Source organism: Mesoplodon mirus (assembly GCF_964341445.2).
Source record: "Mesoplodon mirus genome assembly, chromosome: X".
Lineage (NCBI taxonomy): Eukaryota > Metazoa > Chordata > Mammalia > Artiodactyla > Ziphiidae > Mesoplodon > Mesoplodon mirus.
The window spans coordinates 74,675,665-74,697,642 of NC_138981.1; the positions used below are offsets into that span (position 1 = coordinate 74,675,665).

The 21,978-nt window shown below is 37.2% G+C and overlaps 1 pseudogene across 1 annotated transcript in view; it reads left to right on the forward strand.

The window, feature by feature from the left end:
* The window catches only part of LOC309796230 (protein phosphatase 1G-like), a 155,194-nt pseudogene extending 136,738 nt beyond the window's left edge, over window positions 1-18,456 (forward strand). The window contains exons 3-4 of the transcript in view: window positions 16,463-16,848; window positions 16,948-18,456. The product of the transcript in view is annotated as a protein phosphatase 1G-like (transcript). The remainder of the gene's footprint in view (window positions 1-16,462; window positions 16,849-16,947) is intronic.
* Window positions 18,457-21,978: the final 3,522 nt, after the last annotated feature.

The following is a 21,978-nucleotide window of genomic DNA, read 5'->3' on the forward strand; positions in this document are numbered from 1 at the left end:
TTTACACTGTTGTGTTAGCCTCCACTGCACAAAATGAATCAGCCATACACATACAGATATCCCCTCCCTTTTGGACTCCCCTCCAATTTAGGTTACCACAGTGCATTAGGTAGAGTTCCCTGTGCTATACAGTATGATTTTTATCTTTCATTTATTAATGTGATTTATCTCATTAACTGATTTATGTAGGTTGAACTATCCTTGTATCCAAGGAACGAGTCCCAATTGATCATAGTGCCATTTTTTTACAGCACTGTTGAATTTGGTTTGCTAGTATTTTGTTCAGAAATTTAGCATCTATATCAGAGATATTGTTTGGTGGTTCAATGTTAACAAACTCACAAGGTAATCTGAGTGCAATATTTCTAGGTTTTTGAAATTAATTTTTCCTATTTTTTTCTAATTTTACAGTTCTCATACACACATTATTTGATTGCAATCTTTAAAGCAATTCTCTACTACAGACACCTCTCAAAGCAACACATTTAATTATTATTATTTTTTATTTTTTTAAATTAATTTTATTGGAGTAGAGTTGATTTACAAAGTTGTGTTAGTTTCTGCTGTACAACAAAGTAAATCAATTATACCTATACATATATACACTCTTTTTTAGATTCTATTCCCATATAGGTCATTATAGAGTACTGAGTAGAGTTCCCTGTGCTACACAGTATGTCCTTATTTGTTATCTATTATATATATAAAATAGTGTGTATATGTCAATGCCAATCTCCCAATTTATTCCTCCCCCCCTTTCATCTTTGGTAACCATAAGTGTATTTTCTACATCTGTGACTCTACTTCTGTTTTGTAAATAGGTTCATTTGTAACATTTTTTAAGATTCCACAGAGCAATATCATATGTTATTTGTCTTTCTCTGTCTGATTTACTTCACTCAGTATGACAGTCTTTAAGTCCATCCATGTTGCTGCAAATGGCATTATTTCATTCTTTTTCATGGCTGATTAATACTCCATTGTATACATATACCACATCTTCTTTATCCATTCCTCTGTCGATGGACATTTAGGTTGCTTCCATGTCCTGGTTATTGTAAACAGTGTTGCAATGAACATTGGGGCACATGTATCTCTATGAATTATGTTTTTTCTCTGGATATATGCCCAGGATTACAGGATCATATTGCAGCTCTACTTTTAGTGTTTTAAGGAACCTCCACACTATTCTTCATAGTTTCTGAACCAATTTACATACCAACCAACAGTGTAGGAAGGTTCCCTTTCTTCCACATCCTCTCTATCATTTATTGTTTGTAGATTTTTTGATGATGGTCATTCTAACCGGTGTGAGGTGATACCTCATTGTAGTCTTGACTCGCATTTCTCTGAAAATTAGTGATGGTGAGCATCTTTTCATGTGCCTGTTGTCCATCTGTATGTCTTCTTTGGATAAATGTCTATTTTGATCTTCTGCCCATTTTTTGATTGTGTTCTTTGTTTTCTTGATATTGAGATGCATGTGCTGTTTGTGTATTTGGGAGATTAATCCCTTATCAGCCACTTCACTTGCAAACATTTTCTTCCATTCTGTGAATTGTGTTCTAGTTTTGTTTATGGTTTCCTTCAGCCTATACTACAAAGCTACAGTAATCAAGACAGTGTAGTACCAGCAGAAAAACAGAAATATAGGTCAATGGATCAGGATAGTAATTCCAGAGATAAACCCATGCACCTATGGTCATCTAATGTATGACAAAAGAGGCAAGAATGCACAATGGAGAAAAGGCAGTCTCTTCACTAAGTGGTGCTGGGAAAATTGGACAGCTACATGTAAAAGAATGAAATTAGAACATTCTCTAACACCATACACAAAAATAAACTCAAAACGGATTAAATACCTAAATGTAAGACTGCCTGCTATAAAATTCTTAGAAGAAAACATAGGCAGAACACTATCTGACATAAATCACAGCAAGATATTTTTTGATCCACCTCCTAGATAATGAAAATTAGAAAAGCAACAAAATAATACAAAACAAAACAAGTGAGATCTAATTAAACTTAAAAGCTTTTGCACAGCAAATATATTTAATTTTAATGGAAGCAAACCTCCATTAAAGAAAGACAGTCTTTGTTTTTGCATTCATTTTTAATAGATTTACATAATAATTATATAATTGCTATAATAAATAAAACTGGATCTCTATATTTGATAAAAATAATATCATATATAAGCATAGACTAACTTGTAAGGGTAAAAAATACTTACAAACAAGAAATTAGCCAATGGGAAATGAGCCATAAAGATTATTTTACAGAGTTAATTCAGAGTTTTGATTATATGATGAGTTGATTAAGGGGAGGTGGGATAAAGGAGATTTTGTTGTAAATTATAACTAATTTATCAACTTATATAGATATATTGATTATTTGACTCACTAATTTTGCATTAGATCTGTGTTAATTTGTTAAAGCTGCATTTAAAAAATACCACAGACTTGGTGGCTTAAAAAATAGAAATTTATTTTTTTACAGTTCTGGAGTCTGGAAGTCCAAGATCAGGGTGGCTGATACTGGTTTCCTCTGAGGTCTGTCTTTGGCTTGTAAATAGCATCTCTCTTGCTGCCAATTCACATGGTCATCCTTCTGTGCACATTAACTCCTAGTGTCTTTCCATGTGTTGTAATCTCCTCTTCTTATAAGGACACCGGTCTGATTATATCAGGGCCCACCCTAATTACTTAATTTTGACTTAATTATCACTTTAAAGGACCTATCTTCAAATACAGTCACATCCTGAAGTACTAGGAATTATTAATCAACATATGAATTCGGAAGGGCATAATTTAGCCCATAACAATACTTAATAGAGAAAGCATATGTTATAATAATGTCTATGTTATTTTTTCCAATAAAATTGTATTGTAATGATTTCAAATTTTCATTAGACTTAAATACAGCTTAAAACATGGAAAGCATCAGTTTAAACTTTAAAAATAGCTCTGTTAGAAGGGGATTTACTTTTATCATTTAAATGCAAGCTTTAATTTATTGATCTTACCTCTGAAAGCTCTTTCAGTCATATTTCAGTGCATTTTTCTATGTCCCTGACAGAAAGATGAAATATAGGTAACAGTTTCTCTAAAATGTGACAGAGCTGTATTCTGACCCAATCTACTGACATTTGCCTCACTGTTTCTCACTCAGAAGACAAGGTAGAAAAAGACAACGGAAGTAGCTCCAGGGATATGATTACTGGGGACAGAAATTAAAATATTTTGATCAGAGTAATGCCAAATGTAGTTAAGCTGTTATATTTGACACAGAAACTCATAGAAACAGGAACCTGAGCCACAAAGCAGTTTTCATTTAAGCATGTTTAAAGTGGAAAAAAGGAAAAGAAAATAAGTATATTACTGGATACATTAATTTGTATTTCTAGTTCTGCTTTCTTATCTGCTTTTTTCTGTCACCCTCCTTAGGCAAGAGAAGGAGGTAAATTTTATCATATGGCAACAAGAAGATTAAGGAAATTAAAGTGTTATTTTCCATTCATCCATATTTTAAAGCATAATCATAATGCTTTATACCCTCATACTTCTCTTTTCACATGTTACACTGACCTCCCATCTGAATATGAATCAATATTGCTTTACAAAATCTTATAAGCCTGTATGAAATATGAAGTCATTATTCCATTTTCATCATGTTGGTAACTTAGTGTAATGCATTATCGTATCACATCAAATAACCGTGAAAACTCAGGTGTCCAGACCTATTGTGTATAAACCTTAACACAAGTAAATCTAAATGTACAATCTAATTGCAACAGCAGATAAAGTGTTGATACCAAGAGCCAACACTTATATAGGGCTCATTAAGTTCCAGGCCCACTCTAAATGATTTACATACATTAACTTATTTAATGCTCACAAAGCTATAAATAAGGCACTGATATTTTACACATTTTGTAGGTGATAAAATAAGCCCAAGATCCCACAGTTTGACCAGGATTCAAATCCTGTTAATCCGATTTGAGGGTTGGCACTCAACTTTTACACTGTAATGCCTGATATTAAGGAATCGGTCTCTAGAATCAGACTAAATTCAACTTCAAAACCTAATTCTACCACTTAGGCAAGTTTTAAATTTTTTATTGTGATTCAATTTCCTCTCCTGTAAACTGGGAAAATACTGGCTATATATGGAAGGCTATTGAGAAAGAGAAAGAAAGAGAGAGAGAGAGAGAGAGAGAGAGAGAGAGAGAGAAAGCAAAGCATCCCTTTAGAAAACATACAAAGCAAGGAGCTTGGCTTGGTGACTTTGACTTTTATATTCTACCTCTTAATATAACTGACTTTTGTCAAGGATCAAAGAAGTATGATTGAGTGCGATGCAGTTCTCTAGACCATGACTAAACCTCTGACAAATAACTCAAATTCTCCAGTCCATTTTTTCAACTACGTATCACTCACTGATCCTGTGGCTAATCACATCATTCAAGAGGTCCTTTTGCCTATGATTGACTCAGTTCTGAGTCAGTATTTCAATACCATTTGTGATTTATAACCTCCAGAAACAGGATTCACATTAAGGGTGAGTTGAATACATTTGGAAATGTAATAAGATACAAAGTTTATATTTCTAAATGTAGCAATTTTCCACATCTGTATGAAGTCTATGTTTTGAACCATCACTGAATATACTGAATGCTGATATGCACATGATAATTTCAATATTACTTTCAAAAATTTAACAAATTTTAAACACTGTGTAGTTGCCAGGATACTTTCACTTTCGTTTTTCCACCAAAGATATTACATGTAGGAATGTGCAATAAAACTCTCACAAAATGTTATCCCTATATTTATACATGTCTACTTTTATTGTATTTACTTTTAACTTTTGTTAATAAGAAGAAAACAGCCTGGGCTTCCCTGGTGGCACAGAGGTTAAGAATTTGCCTGCCAATGCAAGGGACATGGGTTCAAGCCCTTGTCTGGGAATATCCCACATGCCGTGAAGCAACTAGGCCCATGTGCCACAACTACTGAGCCTTCACTCTAGAGCTCACGAGCCACAACTACTGATCCCACGTGCCACAACTACTGAAGCCTGTGTGCCTAGTGTCTGTGCTTTGCAACAAGAGAAGCCATGACAATGAGAAGCAGGCACACCAGAAGGAAGAGTAACCCCCACTCAACAAACTAGAGAAAGCCTGTGCACAGCAACAATGACCCAACACAGCCAAAAATAAAAACAAATAAATAAATTTATTAAAAAAAGAAAAGACAGCCAGACCTAACAGTTTAATAATTACTCATTATGATGTTAGTTAAAACATCTAAAATCATATGCAATGGTGTAATTGCAGGTGTTGCTATTATTGCAGTTTTCAATCTTTGTTTCAAAAGAAAGAAATTAAGAAAAAAAGGAATAAGGGAAGGAAGGAGGAAAAGAAGAAAGATGGAAGGAGCGAGGGAGGAAGAGAAAAGGAAAGAAGAAAGAGAAAAGAAAAGAAAGAGAAGAAAAGGACAAACACAAGTATTTGTTTTAACCATGATAACTATTCTTAAGTAAGATTCTCTCCTAATGGTTCATCAGGCTTATATCTAGAATATTTTCTTGAAATTTATGTCTTTCTTCTTTGTGTTAAAAGTTCTGTTTTTGGTCCAGCACCATTCACTAATAGCATCTCATTTTACTTACATGGAATCAGCTAATTTCACAAATATAACAGATGATACATATCTCTTCTGAGATGATTGTCCTTTCATTCACAGACTTGCCTAGTGGGTGCTAAAAGGCTTTTATACAGTACTGAAAATTTTACAATCATATATTTTTTTAATTTTGTTATTCCTGGCATCTGGCCTCCTGATTTAGAATTTAATCACATACTCTGCTTAGGAAAGAGATCACATTTCGAATTATTTAATTTAGCTATTATTTGAATGATTTTTCTTTACTCAAAAAAATTATCATATCATCCTTTAATCATCATGTTTTATTATATATGCATATATTTGTATACACACAGGGGATTTGAGATGTCCTATATATTTCAAGGTCAGACTGTCTTCATTGCCCTCAGCATGAGGAATGTGTATACATGAGATGAATGTTGCATATGGAAACAAAATCCCCCCCGCCCAAACACTCTCTAAAGACAAAAGTATTTTTTGTGTTCAAATAAAGCTGCAAAGGCATTCTCCAAACAAGCATTCTGTTGGATCAATAGCTAGAATTTGAGGGGGAGAGGAAGATGGTGGAAAAGTAAGACACGGAGATCACCTTCCTCCCCACAGATACATCAGAAATTCATCTACACGTGGAACAACTCCTACAGAACACCTACTGAATGCTGACAGAAGACCTCAGACCTCCCAAAAGGCAAGAAACTCCCCACATACCTGCGTAGGGCAAAAGAAAAAAGAATAAACAGAGACAAAAGGATAGGGATGGGACCTGCACCAGTGGGAGGGAGCCGTGAAGGAGGAAAGGTTCCCACACACTAGAAGCCCCTTCGTGGGAGGAGACTGCAGGTGGCAGAGGGGGAAAGCTTCAGAGTAGCGGAGGAGAGCGGAGCAACAGGGGTGCAGAGGGCAAAGCAGAGAGATTCCCGCACAGAGGATTGGTGCCCTCAGGCACTCACCAGCCCGAGAAGCTTGTCTGCTTGGCCGCTGGGGCGGGCGGGGCTGGGAGCTGAGGCTCGGGTATTGGGTTTCAGTCGGAGCGCAGGGAGAGGACTGGGGCTGGCGGCAGGAAGAGAGCCTGAAGGGGTTAGTGCACCACAACTGGCCGGGAGGGAATCCGGGAAAAAGTCTGGAGCTGCCGAAGAGGCAAGAGACTTTCTCTTCCCTCTTTGTTTCCTGGTGCGCTAAGAGAGGGCATTAAGAATGCTGCTTAAAGGAGCTCCAGAGACGGGCGCAAGCCATGGCTAAAGGAGTGGAGCCCGGAGACAGGCATGGGACGCTGTGGCTGCTGCTGCCGCCACCACAAGGCCTGTGTGAGAGCGCAGATCACTGTCCACCCACCCTTCCAGGGAGCCTGTGCAGCCCGCCACTGTTGGGGTCCCGGGATCCAGGGACGGCTTCCCCGGGAAAGTGCATGGAGTGCCTCGGTCTGGTGCAACATCATGGCGGCCTCTGCCGCCGCAGGCTCGCCCCGCACTGCATGCCCCTCCCTCCCCTCTGCCTGAGTGAGCCAGAGCCCCCGAATCAGCGGCTCCTTTAAACCCATCCTGTCTGAGCGAAGAACGGACACCCTCCAGCAACCTACGTGCAGAGGTGGGGCCAGGTCCAAGGCTGAGACCCGGGATCTGTGAGAGAAGAGAAGATACAGGGAAATCTCTCTGTGCAGCCTCGGAGGCAGCGGATTAAAGCTCCACGGTCTGCTTGATGTGCCCTGCTTCTGTGGAGTGCATGTATGGACAGGGAATCATCCCAAATTGAGGAGGTGGACTTTGAAGACAAGATTTAAGATTTTTCCCCCCTTTCCTCTCTTTACAATGAATTATCCCAAATTAAGGAGGTGGACTTTGAGAGCAAGATTTCAGACTTTTCCCCCTTTTCCTCTTTTTACAACGAATTATCCCAAATTGAGGAGGTAGATTTGAGAGCAAGATTTTCGATTTCCCCCCCCCGTTCTCTTTTTGTGAATGTGTATGTGTATGCTACTATGTGAGATTTTCTCTGTATAGCTTTGCTTCCACCATATGTCCCAGGGTTCTATCTGTCCGTATTTTTTTCAATAATTACTTTTTATTTTAATAATGCTACTATATTTTATACTTAATTCTATTTTACTCTATCTTCTCTCTTTATTTTTTTGCTACCTTCCCTTCCACCCTCCCTCCCTCTGCCCCTCCTTTCTTTCTTTCTCTCTTTCTTTCCTTCCTCCCTCCCTCCCTCCTGTCTTTCTTTCTTTCTTTCTTTCCTTCCTCCCTCCTCACTCCCTCCTGTATTTCTTTCTTTCTTTCTTTCTTTCTTTCTTTCTTTCTTTCTTTCTTTCTTTCTTTCTTTCTTTCTTTCTTTCTTCTTTCCTTCCTCCCTCCATCCCTCCTTTCTTCCTTCTTTCTTTCTTTCCTGCCTTGCTTGCTCACTCCCTCCCTCCTTTCTCTCTTCCTTCCTTCCTTTCTTTCTTTCCTTCTTCCTATCTTTCTTTCTCTTTTTCTTTCCTCTACTGCTTTTTCTTTCTAATTTTTCTCCCTTTTATTCTGAGCCGGGTAGATGAAAGCCTCTTGGTGCTGCAGCCAGGAGTCAGTGTTGGGCCTCTGAAGTGGGAGAGCCAACTTCAGGACACGGGTCCACAAGAGACCTCCCAGCTCCACATAATATCAAGTGGCGAAAATCACCCAAAGATCTCCATCTCAGCACCAGTACCCAGCTTCCATCAACGACCAGCAAGCTACAGTGCTGGTCACCCTATGCCAAACAACTAGCAAGACAGGAACACAACGCCATCCATTAGCACAGAGGCTGCCTAAAAATATAATAATGCAATAGGCACCACAAAACACACCGCCACACGTGGACCTGTCCACCAGAAAGACAAGATTGAGGCTCAACCACCAAAACACAGACATTAGTCCCACCCACCAAGAAGCCTACACAACCTACTGAAACAACCTTAGCCACTCGGGACAGACACCAAAAACAATGGGAACTACAAATCGGCAGCCTGCAAAAAGGAGACCCCCAAACACAGTAAGATAAGCAAAATGAGAAGACAGAAAAACACACAGCAGGTGAAGGAGCAAGATAAAAACCTACGAGACCTAACAAATGAAGAGGTAATAGGCAGTCTACCTGAAAAAGAATTCAGAATAATGATTGTAAAGATGATCCAAGATTCTATTTCCAAGATCCAAAATCTTGAAAGTAGAATAGACAAAATGCAAGAAACAGTTAACAAGGACATAGAAGAACTAAAGATTAATCAAGCATCGATTACAAACACAATAAATGAAATGAAAAATACTCTAGATGGGATCAATAGCAGAATAACTGAGGCAGAAGATCGGATACGTGACATGGAAGATAAAAGACTGGAAATAACTGCTGCAGAGCAAAATAAAGAAAAAACAATGAAAAGAACAGAGGACAGTCTCAGAGACCTCTGCAACAACATTAAATGCACCAACATTCGAATTATAGGGGTTCCAGAAGAAGAAGGGAAAAAGAAAGGGACTGACAAAATATTTGAAGAGATTATAGTTGAAAACATACCTAATATGGGAAAGAAAATAGGTAATCAAGTCCAGGAGGCACAGAGAGTCCCATACAGAATAAATCCAAGGAGAAATATGCCAACACACATATTTATCAAACTGTCAAAAATTAAACACAAAGAAATCATATTAAAAGCAGCAAGGGAAAAACAACAAATAACACACAAGGGAATCCCCATCAGGTTAACAGCTGATCTCTCAGCAGAAACTCTATAAGCCAGAAGGGAGTGGCAGGACATCATTAAAGTGATGAAGGAGAAAAAACCGTAACCAAGATTACTCTAACCAGCAAGGATCTCAATCAGATTTAACGGAGAAATTAAAAACTTTACAGACAAGCAAATACTGACAGAGTCCAGTACCACCAAACAAGCTTTACAACAAATGCTAAAGGAACTTCTCTAGGCAAGAAACACAACAGAAGGAAAATACCTACAATAACGAAACCAAAACATTTAAGGAAATGGGAATAGGAACATACATATCAATAATTACCTTAAATGTAAATGGACTAAATGCCATCATGCAAAGAGGCAGATGGGCTGAATGGATACAAAAACAAGACCCATATATATGCTGTCTACAAGAGACCCACTTCAGACCTAGAGACACATACAGATTGAAAGTAAGGGGATGGAAAAAGATATTCCATGCAAATGGAAATCAAAAGAAAGCTGGAGTAGCAATTCTTATATCAGACAAAATAGACTTTAAAATAAAGACTATTAGAAGAGACAAAGAAGGACACTACATAAATATCAAGGGATCGATCTAAGAAGATATAAAAATTGGAAATATTTATGCACCCAACATAGGAGCACCTCAATATATAAGGCAAATACTAACAGCCATAAAAGGGGAAATTGACAGTAACACACTCATAGTAGGGGACGTTAACACCCCACTTTCACCAATGGACAGATCATCCAAAATGAAAATAAATAAGGAAACACAAGCTTTAAATGGTACATTAAACAAGATGTACTTAATTGATATTTATAGGACATTCCATTCAAAAACAACAGAATACACATTTTTCTCAAGTGCTCATGGAACATTCTGCAGGTGAGATCATATCTTGAGTCACAAATCAAGCCTTGGTAAATTTAAGAAAATTGAAATCATATCAAGTATCTTTTCCAACCATAATGCTAAGAGACTAGACATCAATTACAGGAAAGATCTGTAAAAAATACAAATATATGGAGGCTATACAATACACTACTCAATAACGAAGTGATCACTGAAGAAATCAAAGAGGAAATAAAAAATACCTAGAAACAAATGACAATGGAGACACGATGACCAAAAACCTATGGGATGCAGCAAAAGCAGTTCTAAGGGGGACGTTTGTAGCAATAAAATCCCACCTTAAGAAATAGCAAACATCTCGAGTAAACAACCTGTCCCTGCACCTAAAGAAATTAGAGAAAGAAGAACAAAAAAACACCAAAGTTAGAAGGAAAGAAACCATAAAGATCAGATCAGAAAAAAATGAAAAAGAAATGAAGGAAATGATAGCAAAGATCAATAAAACTAAAAGCTGGTTCTTTGAGAAGATAAACAAAATTGACAAACCATTAGTCAGGCTCACCAAGAAAAAAAGCGAGAAGACTCAAATAAATAGAATTAGAAATGAAAAAGGAGAATTAACAACTGACACTGCAGAAATACAAAAGATCATGAGAGATTACTACAAGCAACTCTATGCCAATAAAAAGGACAACCTGGAAGAAATGGACAAATACTTAGAAATGCACAACCTGCCAAGACTGAATCAGGAAGAAATAGAAAATATGAATAGACCAATCACAAGCACTGAAATTGAAACTGTGATTAAAAATCTTCCAACAAACAAAAGCCCTGGACCAGATGGCTTCACAGGCGAATTCTATCAAACATTTAGAGAAGAGCTAACACCTATCCTTCTCAAAATCTTCCAAAATATAGCAGAGGGAGGAGCAACCCCAAACTCATTCTACAAGACCACCATCACCTTGATACCAAAACCAGGCAACGATGTCACAAAGAAAGAAAACTACAGGCCAATATCACTGATGAACATAGATGCAAAAATCCTCAACAAAATACTAGCAAACAGAATCCAACAGCACATTAAAAGGATCATACACCATGATCAAGTGGGGTTTATTCCAGGAATGCAAGGATTCTTCCATATACGCAAATCAGTCAATGTGATACACCATATTAACCAATTGAAGGAGAAAAACCGTATGATCATCTCAATAGATGAAGAGAACGCTTTCAACAAAATTCAACACCCATTTATGATAAAAACCCTGCAGAAAGTAGGCATAGAGGGAAATTTCCTGAACATAATAAAGGCCATATATGACAAATCCACAGCCAACTTTGTCCTCAATGGTGAAAAACTGAAACCATTTCCACTAAGATCAGGAACAAGACAAGGTTGCCCACTCTCACAACTCTTATTCAACTTAGTTTTGGAAGTTTTAGCCACAGCAATCAGAGAAGAAAAGGAAATAAAAGGAATCCAAATTGGAAAAGAAGAAGTAAAGCTGTCACTGTTTGCAGATGACATGATACAATACATAGAGAATCCTAAAGATGCTACCAGAAAACTACTAGAGGTAATCAATGAATTTGGTAAAGTAGCAGGATACAAAATTAATGCACAGAAATCTCTGGCATTCCTGTATACTAATGATGAAAAATCTGAAAGTGAAATCAAAAAATCACTCCCATTTACCATTGCAACAATAAGAATAAAATATCTCTGAATAAACTTACCTAAGGAGACAAAAGAGCTGTATGCAGAAAATTAAAAGACACTGATGAAAGTAATTAAAGATGATACAAATAGATGGAGACATATATCTTGCTCCTGGATTGGAAGAATCAATATTGTGAAAATGACTCTACTACCCAAAGCAATCTACAGATTCAATGCAATCCCTATCAAACTACCACTGGCATTTTTTCACAGAACTAGAATAAAAAATTTCAAAATTTGTTTGAAAAAAAAAAAAAGACCCCGAATAGCCAAAGCAATCTAGAGAATGAAAAACGGAGCTGGAGGAATCAGGCTCCCTGACTTCAGACTATACTACAAAGCTACAGTAATCAACACAGTGTAGTACTGGCAAAAAATACAGAAAGATAGTTCAATGGAACAGGATAGAAATCACAGAGGTAAACCCACGCACATATGGTCAACTTATGTTTGATAAAGGAGGCAGGAATGTACAGTGGAGAAAGGACAGCCTCTTCAATAAGTGGTGCTGGGAAAACTGGACAGGGACATGTAAAAGTATGAGATTAGATCACTCCCTAACACCATACACAAAAATAAGCTCAAAATGGATTAAAGACCTAAATGTAAGGCCAGAAACTATCAAACTCTTAGAGGAAAACATAGGCAGAACACTCTATGACATAAATCACAGCAAGATCCTTTTGGACCCACCTCCTAGAGAAATGGAAATAAAAACAAAAATAAACAAATGGGACCTAATGAAACTTCAAAGCTTTTGCACAGCAAAGGAAACCATAAACAAGACCAAAAGACAACCCTCAGAATGGGAGAAAATATTTGCAAATGAAGCAACTGACAAAGGATTAATCTCCAAAATTTATAAGCAGCTCATGCAGCTCAATAGCAAATAAACAAACAACCCAATCCAAAAATGGGCAGAAGACTTAAATAGGCATTTCTCCAAAGAAGATATACAGACTGCCAACAAACACATGAAAGATTGCTCAACGTCATTCATCATTAGAGAAATGCAAATCAAAACTACAATGAGATATCATCTCACACAAGTCAGAATGGCCATCATCAAGAAATCTAGAAACAATAAATGCTGGAGAGGGTGTGGAAAAAAGGGAACACTCTTGCACTGCTGGTGGGAATGTGAATTGTTACAGCCACTATGGAGAACAGTATGGAGGTTCCTTAAAAAACTAAAAATAGAACTACCGTATGACCCAGCAATCCCACTACTAGTCATATACCCTGAGAAAACTATAATTCAAAAAGAGACATGTACCAAAATGTTCATTGCAGCTCTATTCACAATAGCCCGGAGATGGAATCAACCTAAGTGTCCATCATCGGATGAATGGATAAAGAAGATGTGGCACATATATACAATGGAATATTACTCAGCCATAAAAAGAAACAAAACTGAGCTATTTGTAATGAGGTGGATAGACCTAGAGTCTGTCATACCGAGTGAAGTAAGTCAGAAAGAGAAAGACAAATACCGTATGCTAACACATATATATGGAATTTAAGAAAAAAACATGTCATGAAGAGCCTAGGGGTAAAACAGGAATGAAGCCACCGACCTACTTGAAAATGGACTTGAGTATATGGGGAGGGGAAAGGGTAAGCTGTGACAAAATGAAAGAGAGACATGGACATATATACAGTACCAAACATAAGGTAGATAGCTAGTGGGAAGCAGCCGCAGAGCACAGGGAGATCAGCTCGGTGCTTTGTGTCCACCCGGAGGGGTGGGATAGGGAGGGTGGGATGGAGGTAGACGCAAAAGGGAAGGGTTGTGGGAACAGATGTTTATGTATGACTGATTCACCTTGTTATAAAGCAGAAACTAATAAAATTTTAAAAAGTGAAAAAAATAGCTAGAATTTGAATAAAACAATGTCTCATTCTGTTTTATAGAATTTTCAAGAGGTTTGCAGCATATGAACCCAATTTTTCAAGCTCCACATGGGGATTTATTGTCTTGTTTCTTTTTTCTTTGAAAAAAAATCATCATTCACAAAGTAACAATAATAAAAATTAAAAAATAAATAAATTAAACTCAAGGGAGTTTTCCTTTAAAGAAGAGATGTGAAAGCATGCTTATTTAGGGATCATACTCCCATTTTATGAGAGAAACCAACCTGATAACTCAAGGTTATTCAAGGATTGAGAGGATTATATGTCACACTCCCCTTTTTTATTTTGACTTCTAGGAAATTAAAAATACATTTTGAGAGTGTTCAGTTATCTTTCCTAGATATTGTATCCTTATGTTAAAATGATTATCTCAACATAAAGAAACAACCTAATGTTAGAAAAGGACATACATAATGTATAAATATGATAAATATAAATATTCACAGTGAAGATTCAATATAAAAACTGACATTTAAAAAATGTTTCCTATGGTTCTAATTATACTTTCACCTTTATTAACTTGTTTCTCATGCTTGCATTGAAAGCAAAATATATTTTTCTACGTGATTTAAAAATAATATTCTGAATAACATTTTCTCATTCAAAATAAAAAAAAAACCTGCTTCTTTGTAACATTGCTTTATTTTCAAGTCTTGTTTAAAAAAAAAACATTCTCACTTTAACATAGAGTTCAATTCTGCTTTACCTTCTTCAGTAAGGATTTGGCCAAAAATAGCTAAATTTTATTTGGGATTCCAGACATAAGTATAAGCATTTTATGAATTTGAATTCTAGGAAAACATATAACAGGAAACAAAGTAATTTTCACTGGGGCTGTTAAGATATTTCTTTAATACTGTCTGAAATTAATCATTATTAGTAAATATCCAAATTTGACAAATAGAAGTAAAAGTTAAAACAGTTTTAATCTATGACCAACCCTTTCTCCATTTAACATTGATACCGCTAATTACAGTGTCATTATCCTGAAATGAATACACTAATTTCCCCTAGGATCAGACCAGTTTCTTTCATCGTTTAATCATACATTATTATGTATGCTTAACCACAAGGATGTTGTAGCCTCCTACTGTGAAATGGATAAACTATATTAGTATGCACAACCACCACCAAGTGAAGCCAAAAGGGAAAAAATGAAATAACACTAAAATAGAAGTTTATGTAGGTTTCTATCTTTGATACAAACCTGAAGCTACTTACATTTTGCACATAACCCATTGGGAGGAGTTCCCAGAGCAAATTATTCATTTTAGCTCCATATACCCAGAATCAAAGGAGTCATTTTCAATATAAAAGATAATAACATATAATTATTTATATTAGTTTAGCCTGCCTATCAATATTATTACCTTAAAATGTTTTATTTGTAATCACTTCACAGAATTTTAAATACAAAAACATATTAGTTTCTTGCCATCTGTTTTTGTCTTTAATGCCTTACAGGTAATTATGCATTTTATGGAAGTTATGTACAAATAAGTCAAACTGAATATATATCAAATTTGTAAGTTTCATGACTTGTGCAGTTTAATAAGAAATTTGATTACTTCATAATATAATTGGAAAGCAAGAAAAATGGTGAACATATGAAATAATAAAACTCTGTAGGTATGAATGATATAAAAGGACAATACCTGGTGGAGTTAATACCTGATATCCTTCTGGGAGGGTTTACCTCTCAGACAAAGTTGTGAAGTAGACACATTTTTTTAAATCTATAAATTTCCAAATCTCTTCTTAAAGCATATTTTTCCCAAATCCCTGTAAGAACTGTTACTATGAATACAACATCAAAATCTGCTTCCAGGAAAATATCTACTATCTGTCATTTATTCTAATCATTCTTACACTCTAATTTTTATTTTAAATTTTGGAAAAAAAGTCTAACCTGCAGTTACTAATATTTTCAATGTTAGTGAACAGGTCTAAGATGCCCTCCAAACATAGTTATACCAATACCAATACTAATGACATTGATAATCATAGGGTTGGTCTAGCTTGTTGGATAGTACAAACTGTTGCCTTTTCTAGTTTTTCTAAATCTTAAAATCCAATACGAATTTAAAGGACAGTTTGTGATTTTCATTACATAAATTTGATCTTTTGCTGTATTAAATTTTAATCTCCCTATAAATCAGGGACATGTCTATTATATTCACTTTGGTATCCCCATTAACTAGTGCAGTGTCTTAACACTGAAAAAAACAATTGCTGAACAAATATTGAATCAAAATTTGGGTAATTACTTTTTATTCTTTGAGATCATCTAAAAACTGATTAGAATTCTGTCCATTTCTCGGTTGATTAATAACAATCCAATTTTCTGAAGATATTGTTGTTAAGAAACTGCTATAACATTTTCCCCATTTCCAACTTATAGTAAGGAGAGAATAGGAATTAGGTATTCTCTCCAATTCAGTGTAATTGGTCACCATAAACTGTCTCCTCGAACAAATTCTAACTGCAATTTTCTTTTTCTAAAACTTCTTGTCCAATTTTGGCAGTAGACATACATGAGGACATAGTAAGCTTCATTATTCTGAGGACAGCTAGGCTTTATTAAACTTTATTGAAAGATATTTACTTTAAAAATGACATAATCAGCACCACGCCAGCCGGGCAGGGTCTGAAACGGTACCGTTTCCCCTTCCACTCTCTCTCTGCTTCTGTCCCATTACCGCCTCCTGGCCCACCTCATGCTTTTCACCTGCACCTTGCGTCGTCTGCCACTCAACCCGGCCAGCTCCTGCCACGCGAGCACCTGGGGCTCTGGTTCCGGCACCGGCATGGGTCACGCTCCATTTGCTTGCCCCAAGGCTGCTGGTCAGCCACCCCCATGGGTGCCTACATCTCCCAGCCCAACGTGGTGAAGTGCTCCTGGGACGGGGTTGATACCCTGTGTCTGCTGCTGCCGCTGCCATAAGGCTTCTCCGCCATGCAAGGCTGGGGCATCTCCATGGAGTTGCCACAAATCCAAATGGGTCAGGTCTAGAGTTCCAACACCCAAACATTCTGCCATTTGTACTGAGATCTCCTAGGCTAAGGCTTCTAGACTGCAAAGGATGCTCACAACTGTATTCTTGAGCTGAACAGTGAGACAGCTATGTTTTCTGTCTAGGATGGACATGGAGGGGAGGAAGTTGCCTTGTACTGTGCCAAATATCTTCATGATATCATCAAAGATCAGAAGGCCTACAAAGAAAGCAAGCTATAGAAGGCTTTGGAAGATGCTTTCATGGCTATTGATGCTAAACTGACCACTGAGAAAGTCACTAAGGAGCTGGCACAGATTGCAGGGCAACCCACTGAGGATGAGGATGAAAAAGAAAAACTAGCTGATGAAGATGGTGTGGACAATGAGGAGGCTGCGCTGCTGCATGAAGAGGCTATCGTGACTATTGAAGAGCTGCTGATTTGCTATGGGAAGAGCTGTCAAAAGGTTTCTCCCCACAGCAAATCTGGAGCTGGGGCAGGAGAGGAACCAGGGTCCCAGGGCCTCAATGGGGAGGCAGAACCTGTGGATCAATCTAAGGAAACTGCTTCAGAGGAAAATGGCCCCACAGCCAAGGCTCACACGGGCCTTTCCTCCAACTCGGAATGTGGGACTGAGGCAGGCCAAGGTGGGGAGACTGGCACTCCCACTGGTGAGACTGGGCCTTCCTACACTTCAGCCTCCAACAAGCTGCCTCGAGTTGCTAAGTCCAAGTTTTTGAGGACAGTGAGGATGTCAGATGAGGTGGAGGAGGAAGAGGAAGACGGTGAGGAATGCAGTGAGGAAGAAGATGGCTACAGCAGTGAAGAGGCAGTGAATGAAGAAGATGAGGAAGACACTGAGGAGGCTGAAGAGGATGAGGAAGAAGAAGAGGAGGTGATGGTGCCTGGGATGGAAGACAAAGAGGAGCTTGTCTCTGACAGTGGTACAACAGCAGTGGTGGCTCTGATATGAGGGAAGCAGTTGATTGTAGCCAATGCAGGAGACTCCCACCGTGAGGTGTCTGAGTCTGGCAAAGCTTTAGACATGTCCTATGACCACAAACCAGGGGGTGAAGTGGAGCTAGCATGCTTCAAGAATGCTGGTGGCAAGGTCACCATGGCTGGGCTAGTCAATGATGGCCTCTCCAGAGCCATTGGAGACCACTTCTACAAGAGAAACAAGAACTTGCCGCCTGAGGAACAGATGATTTCGGCTCTTCCCGACATCAAGGTGCTGACTCTCATTGACAATCACAAATCTGTGGTCATTGCTTGTGATGGCATCTGGAATGTGATGAGCAGCCAGCAAGTTATAGACTTTATTCAATCAAAGATCAGCCAGTGTGATGAAAATGGGGAGCTTCGGTTATTGTCATCCATCGTGGAAGAGCTGCTGGATCATTGCCTGGCACCAGACACTTCTGGGGACAGTACAGGATGTGACAACGTGACCTGCATCATCATTTGCTTCAAACCCTGAAACACAGCAGCACTTCAGCTAGAGAGTGGCAAGCAGAAACTGGAGGAGGAGCTCTCTACTGAGGAGGCTGAAGGAAATGGGAACAGTGACAACAAGAAGAAGGCCAAGCAGGACTAGCAGTTATCCAGACCCCTTCCCACCTAGACTGATTTCTGAGCCCTTCAGACTGAGACTAAGTTTTGTCTTTTTCCTTTATCCTTAGCAGTGGTTATGAGGTGTGCAGTGAGAGCTGGATGGCTTTGCTCAGACCATTCCAAAGAGGACTGTCCATTCACAGAGCAGCCTGGTTGCCTCTGCTGTCCTCCACAGCCTCCTCCTTGCTCCTTGGGGCTTATCACTCGTTCTGTGCCTGTGCTCTATTGTGTTGGAGGGAAGGACAGTTGGTTCTGGTTTTTACTCTGTGAACTTTAAGGACACTGTTTTTTATTGGTAGATTCATGGCCCTCAGCCACTTCCAACCACTTGCACCCACTCTCTGTTATATACTTTCAATCAACACTTTTTCAGACCAAAGGCCAAAACCTAAAGTAAGTAAATAAATAAATGATATCATCAGAAAATGGAACTCTGATCTTTTGAAAATTTTCTAATACTTTACTTAAATTCTGGTTATGAATCATGTTTTGTGTATGCTAGCTTGCTATAATTAAACTTAAAATGTGAATGGCATTTTGATATTAAAAGTAAAACACAGTGTTATTAAAATATTTAACATGTATTCTTTTGTGAAAGAGCTGGTACTTCACTGAACTGTGTCAATGGTGTACAACTTCTATTAGCCTTTTTATTATATTAAAATGAAACACATGTCTACTGACTGATACAAATCTGAAATAAATATTAAACACCTGGAGTAATAATGCTGAAATTTTCATTATAGTTTTGTTTTATAAACTGTGTTATTATAATTTCTACTACTACTATTATTGGTGTTTTGCACACAGGATACGAAAGAAGTATAGACAAAAAGAAATAATAAGATTCTACTCCTTATCAATCTATCATAACTATTTGTGTACAAATGGCTACTTACTATTGGGGTCTATCAAATTAATTAAATGCTTCAAATTAAAACATGCTCAGGTAATACATTTTCTCATAGAATTTTTTTTTCATATAAAGGGAAATAGTGTCATGTAGTAATCATAATGGTTATCTCTGAGATTAACAAATATTCAAGTGTTTGATAATAAAATGCCCAGTTTTGATAAAATGTGAAAACACAATCTTATACACTGTTGGTGGGAGTATATATATTTTGGGGAGGTGGCCATAGCAATGATCATTACTAGTGTACATACACATAGCCCTAACAATTCCATTAGTGATTTATTATAACAATATTCTCACATAAAATATCCAAAAATACACACACAGATTGCGCACACCCACAGACACACAAATGAACATACATACAAGGTGCTTGAGTGTGTGCATATGTATGTGTTTATTTTTGTGGGTATACTTTCTTGTGCATAGAATATATTTGGATCTATAAACAAAGGTAAGAAATGAGTTGTGGAGGAGACTTTCTTATTCACTTTCTGCATAAAAATACTTTTTTAAAAGTATGAACCTATATTTCTCCTTCAATACAGTTAAATGAAAATAATAAGCAATTTTCAACAAGTATTTTTAGGAAAAAAAAACATTTAGTGTGGCTTAATAAAACATTTTAAGTGCAATAAATTCTCAGAAAGATGATAGAAAAGAATCAATGTAAACAGCATGCCACTTTTCTCTTTAAGAATATATTTATTTACCTGCTATATGTTTGCCTATCTTAGCAAAACTGGAAATATACTGTCAGCATCAACATTTGTCTATAATGAATGTATATCTTTATAAGTATGAGTAAAAAATTTTTAATTTGTAATATCTTTAATGAAGTAACTGCCTGCTTTCTATGTTAATTAAATGTTAATTCAAGAGATGTCTTTTGTTAGAAACTATAAATTTCTTATTTAACTTTGTTTTCATTGTGGCCACTGAAATATTATTTTTTTCACATACCTGTTAATATTTTTGTAAGCTATGTTCTTCTTATTCATTCTGATTTACAGCTATTTTCTTTCACAAAACTTAAAACAATTGATATTCATCATTTTACCTAATGAAACAACGATTTTTCATGAAAATTGTCAAGCAGTATTTACTACATCTATGACTATCAAAAATAAACTCCCACACTTGAAAAGTCTCATATCACATTTCTCATCACCATAGTCATGGCAGTAAACTAAAATCTCAGAAATGAGGGAACAGGTAAGAAATAGCCAGTACTATTTGAATGAAGGATAATGTATTCTTCATAAAGAAATCAGATTGCTACTTTAATTCACCAGTTCTTTATTCTAAGATTTATTTATTTTGTTGGGGGAGGAGTCAGCTGTTAAACCTGAACGTCAATTTTACAGAAAGAAAATTTATGTATGTCCTTCCTACTCTGAAGAAACATTATTATCCTATCGTAATGAAAACTAAAATAAAATAACTTAAAAACCCAGAGGGTACATAGCTGGACAGATTTGCAAAGTCAGTACTATAAATTCTGAATATTCATGTGCCATCTCACGTTGAGAACATAAAGGTTTAGGTCCCCACAGAGTTAAAGCCTCATCATTCAATCTATATTTAAGGAAAAAGGAGGCAGGGGATTGCCTCTCACAATCAACTAAGGACAGTGCCAGAGTGGTAAAACAAAAAAATAAATGAGTCAGTTAAGAGAGGGAAAGTTTCCAAATCATTCCTTCAACAAATATTAAAATGCATGGATTTCTTCTCTCATTTTCTTATGTTACTTTTTCCCAGAGAGACAGAGAAAGGAGGTCTGACCAAGGACAGGGAGCTGTTAGGGGTTTGTGACAAAAGTAAGGTCACTGACAAATGATGGAGTGAGGTTACATTCTCCAACTCAACCGTTCCCTTTGCACAAATTCTACTCTAACCTAGGATGGTACCAAAATGCAGAAGACTGTCATTACTCTCTTCTTGATTATTCAGTAATCTTCTCCCTTTCTCCTTTCACCTTCTCTGAAATATTCTCTCAGGATTATAAAAATTGTGCCTTTGTAATCACTTTTCTTGTCTGGAAAACTAAAAACCCAGCTCTCAGGAAAGAATGTGTGCATAGCGTCCAAGAAAGCTATCACACACATACACACACAGATAAAGGGAAAGACAGAAATGGATTCTATCATATAGAGTATATACAGATATAGCAATGAAATTAAAGCTGTGAGAAAGTACCAAGATGCCAACTTTGTAAGGTGGCAAAAGCTCTCCAGAGAATTCTCAGAGTTTTTCTCCCTATTTTAAATTCTGTAAAAAATGGGCGAAAAGCTTTCTTCTCAGCCCACTCCAATACAGATGGCAGTGAGACATCATCTACATGCCATCCTGTGCAGTTATCCTTCATCCTTGACAATGACAGTCCGGCAATGCAGAGGGAGACGTTTGAGTCCTGAAGTTTTATTATCAGCAACTGTACAAGTCAGTAACCAAATATTGCAGATTATAGGGACACAGTTTTCTCACAAGACACTGACAAGCACCTCAGGGGAGGTGTACAAGCATTGTGTCAAACCATTTACACAGGAGGACCTTCAAGATGGTGGAGGAGTAAGATGTGAAGATCAC